Source organism: Fukomys damarensis, unplaced genomic scaffold, assembly GCF_012274545.1.
Source record: "Fukomys damarensis isolate Sample0158 unplaced genomic scaffold, DMR_v1.0_HiC HiC_scaffold_34, whole genome shotgun sequence".
Lineage (NCBI taxonomy): Eukaryota > Metazoa > Chordata > Mammalia > Rodentia > Bathyergidae > Fukomys > Fukomys damarensis.
Genome location: NW_022900946.1, coordinates 997,816 through 1,002,655, shown reverse-complemented (window position 1 = coordinate 1,002,655; position 4,840 = coordinate 997,816).

The window sequence follows — 4,840 nt, the reverse complement described above, 5'->3', positions numbered from 1 at the left end:
AGACCCTGCAAAAAAAAAAAAAAAAAAAAAAAAAAAAAAAAAAAAAAAAAAATTAAAAATAAAGAAAGAAGTCAGAGCAGAGGGTATAGCTCTGTGGTAGAGCACTTGCCTAGCCTGCCATTAGGTCCAAAAACAAATGGAAAAGTTCAGCCTTTGATTTGGAAAGTCTTATTCTTGAACCAAAGCCCTAATAGCCATTCTGTTTTCTTTTGTTCTTTCTGGTGCCAGAGAGCAAAGCCAGGGCCTCACATATTTACCAGGCAAATTACCATAGCCTTTCATCGGCTCACCTTAAATAATGACAAGGTTCAGAGAAAACCTGCATTCTGAGTGGAAAGCATCAAAGTGAACCAACCCCACCACCCATTCGGCCTCTCTCCCTACAGAACCCATTTCCTCAGACCCCTCCACATGCATCAGGGGAACAGACCCCGCCTCTGCTCTCGGAGCAAGTCTGACCGATCCCCTGCCAGAGAAAGAGCGTGTTTCCCCGGAGAGAAGCCTTAGAAAGTCCCTCCTTACTTATAAAAGAGAAGCGGGGACGGTGACTTCTCTACCAGACATGACGAAGGATACACCCACACTGCGGAGAGGAACTGGCCCCGGCACAGTGACAGCACTGCAGGTCAAGGAGCAGGAGACCAGAGGCCCAGAACAATGAAGGCATCTGAAAGGCCAATTAATGGCCATGAATCCCATCCCCACTTTTGATACTGGGGTTTTAACCCTAGGCCTTCGCACTAAGTTACATCCCCAGCCCTCTTTATTTTTTTAGGTTTTTTTTCAATATTAGTTTGAGGGCTGGGGATTTAGCTCAGTGGTTCTGCTGCCTGCCTCACAAGCACAGGACCTGAGTTCGATCCCCAGTACCAAAAAAATAAAATAAATATATATATGTGTGTTTGAGAGAAGTTCTCTAAATTGCCCGGGCTGGGCTTGAACTTGGAATCCTCCTGCCTCAGCCTCTGAGAGTGCTGGGATTACAAGCATGTGCCTCCTTCTGTGGGTTTACTAGAAATTGAATTTTTTGCGGGGGTACTGGGGATCAAACTTGGGACCTTGTGCTTGTGAGGCAGGCAGCAGCACCACTGAGCTAAATCCCTGGCCCTAGACGTTGAATTTTTAGTTCTTTATTTAGGAGGGTTTTGGGGGGTTTTGTTTGTTTGTTTTTTTGGTATCATAGATACATTGAAAAATGAAAAAATAGGGGCCAGGGATCTAGCTCAGTAGTTCTGGCACCTGCCTCACAAGCACAAGAGCCTGAGTTTGATCCCCAGTAACAAAAAAGCAAAAAAAAAAAGAAAGAAAAAATAGGGCCAGGGATTTAGCTTAGTGGTGCTGTTGCCTGCCTTGAAAGTGCAAGGTCCTGAGTTTAAAACCTGGTACCACTGTAACAGCCTGACTGAACCAGAGCGACTCCATGTTGATCAGCAAACGACCTAGAGACTGTCGCTCCCCCCCATCCCTTATGGGATAACTAATGATTAATTGTGAATTGTTAGGTAACTGCTTTGAAGTAGCTGGGAAACTAAATGGAAACTGTAGTGAACACAGAGACTCAACACAAATCACACCACTCCTTACTTGCCTGTAGTTGAATGTTCTGAACTTTATAATCTAAGTTGTAAATGGAATAATGGATAATCGCTCTGCTGATCATTAGTACGTGGCGGTCAAGTATATGCTTGATGACCACTAGCTCAGATCAACTGATTCTTTGCCTTTGTCCTCTTCCTGTAAGTTTTAAGTATAAAGCCCCCTTAGCCCTATATAAAATGGCCTCTGTTTCTGAGCTAGCCGCCTCTCTGAGCTACTTGGCTTGGGGAGTGCCGTCTGGCCAGACTAATAAAGGTCTATTTGCCAACTTGCCTGGTGTGTTCCTTCCTGGGTGACTCTCGCTGTCCGACAAGCTCCTGGAGCCTCGCTGAGCTTCTGAGCCCAGCATCGTGGAAGCCTCTTGGCTGTTCACGCTCCAGGAGTAAAAGTGAGACTTAAGTCTTACACCACCAAAAAAAAAAAAAGCCAGGCATGGTGGCACACACCTGTAATCCCAGCACTCAGGAGGCTGAGGCAGGAGGATTGCTATGAGTTTGAGACCAGCCTGAGCTACATAGTGAGTTCCAGGTCAGTGTCAACTATATAGTGAGACCCTGTCTCAATAAATAAATAAATAAATAAATAAATAAATAAGTCCTGCTGAAAATAGAATTTTAAAAAGTAAAAGAAAGAAAAAAACCTGATGTTCTTTGAGAAATGTGAGAACATAGTGCTTCTTTAGAATAAAAACGAAGTCCTATCAAGGAGAAACAGAGTACCAGACTAAATTCTTAGAAATAAAAACCATGCTATTCAATTACTAAAAGTATTGAAACAAAAAGTACTCACTTAACTATCCCAGAAGATGAAACCCCCAGAGTGGAGAAGAGAGAAAGTGGTGAGACTGCACTCTGACAGGCTCCTGAGTCAGAGCCCCCACCCAAGCAGACCTGGTACCCACATCCACAGAAGCAGAGATAACAGAAAGCCAGCAGCACCCTGCTGCTCTCACCACTGCCCTGTTTATCAGCCAGCCCCAGGCCCATCCCTAGCGGGACTCTAATTTTCTACCCTCTCGCCCATTGCCCCCTCCCCTACCTAAACGCCCCCAGATGAGCCACGTGCACCCTCTTCTCGGTGCCAATGGCCTTTTCGCCCTTGGCCCATCTGCACCCAGATGGCAATAAACTCATTGCATGTTGCTTGAACTTTGCCTGCCTCTGTGGTATCAGTTGTGTCTTACACATTGTGTCTGATAAACTTCTGCTGCTGCAACAGAAAGGCCCAGGCCGAAAGAACAAAGCAGATGGCTCCGGCTTCTCTTGCTGAGACAAGCATCCTTCTGGGCCCCAGGGACTCCATCCCACTGCCTTCTGCTCCCAGACCTGCTGTCCTCTGCTGACTGCACCTCCTCTTGAGCTACAGCTGGCGGGGGCACAGGTGGCCAAATCAAGCCTGCAAGTCACACGTCAGTTCTGTGAAGAGTGCCGGGACCACACCTGATTTCCAGGTAGTGGGGCCAGCTCCTCTCTGGGAGAAGACATTGGATGACGGCAGGCGCAGAGACACAGCAGAGCAATACAAGAGGCCAAAAAGCCAACCCGCAGCTGTGGCAGAAGACAGAACAGAAGGGGAGGAGATTAGAGCAGCGTCCAGGCAGCCTCACCTCCTTGCCTCACACTCTTGTCTGGGTGGAGCCTTGCCGCTAGCCCTGCGCAGTGGGAGTAGACCTGTACCCCACACCTCGGCCTGTCAGACCCCACGAGGTGATTTATGATTACAGCTTTCCTAAGGAGCAGGAAGCAGCGAAGATGAAATCAACATAAATGAGAAGGAAAAAAGCAAGCCTAAGAAAGGGCCGAGAATTTGTTTGGTTCTGCATGTGGTCCCGAGCTTCCAGGGAATGAACCCAAGAGGGAAAGTTTACATGAGTTATCATAGTCAAGAAGGAAGAAAGAAAGTTGGGTGTGGTGGCACAGCCTGTAATTCCAGCACTCTGGGAGGGTGTTGAGGCAAGAGGATCGAAAATTCAAGCCCTACCTGGGCAACTCAGCAATTTAGTGGGAAACCTTAGCCAGAGCAATTAGACAAGAGAAAGAAATAAAAGGGATATGAATAAGAAAGGTAGAAGTGAAGTTATCATTATTTGCAGATGATGTGATCCTCTACATAGAAGACACCCAAAGCTCCACCAAACACTCCTAGAATTAATAACCAAATTCAATAGCATAGCAGGATACAAAGTCAACACTCAAAAATCAATAGCCTTCCTGTACATGATAACAAACTCACCTAGAGAGAAATTAGGGAAGCAATAGCATTGAGAAAAATGAAATACTTAGGAAATAATATAAACAAAGGAGTAAAAACACCTCTACCATGAAAAACTGTAGTACTCTGAAAAAGGAGATTGAAGAGGCTATCAGAAAATGGAAAGATATCCCCTGTTCCTGGATAGGCAGAACCAACATAGTGAAAATGGCCAAACTTCCCAAACTGTTATACAGATCTACCACAATCCCAAAATACCAATAGCATTCCTCACAGAACTAGAGAAAACAGCCCTAAAATTCCTATGGAAGCTGAAAAGACATAGAAAAGCAAAAGCAATTTGGTGCAACAAGAGCAAGGCAGGGGCCACCTCGGTCCCCAACTTGAAATTATACTACAAGGCTCCCGTGATAAAAGAAAGAAAAGTCACGAGGATCAGTTTAATAAACTAGAGGACACAGAAACAACTCCAGGCACACTTAGGGCCAACCTCTTTCACCGGAGGAAAGACAGCCTCTTTACTAAATGGTGCTGGGAGCTGGGGATTTAGCTCAGTGGTTCTGCCGCTTGCCTTGCAAGTGCAAGTTCCAAGTTCAATACTCAGTACAAACAAAACAAAAAAATAAAAATATTTAAAAAGGAAGAAGAGAAAAAAAAATGCGTGGCTCTCCACATGCTGAAGACTGAGTCTAGGCCCACATCTTTCACCAAGTGCTAAACTAAAATCATACAAAATGGATCAAAGATCTAAATGTTAAAACGGAAACAGCCCGCTGGAAAACAAAATAGGTAAAGCTCCTGAAGACATAGGTGTAGGCAAGGACTTTCTGAACAGAACCCCAGCAGCACAGGAAATAGCACTGAGAATCAGTAAATGGGGTCACATCAAATTAAAAAGCTTCTGCACAGCAAAGAAAGCCACCAACAGATGAAGAGATAGCCCACAGAGTGGGAAAAAAAATTTTCCAGCTACTCCTCAGAGGACTAATATCTAGAATAGTAAAAAACTAAAAAAAAAAAAAAAAAAAAAAAA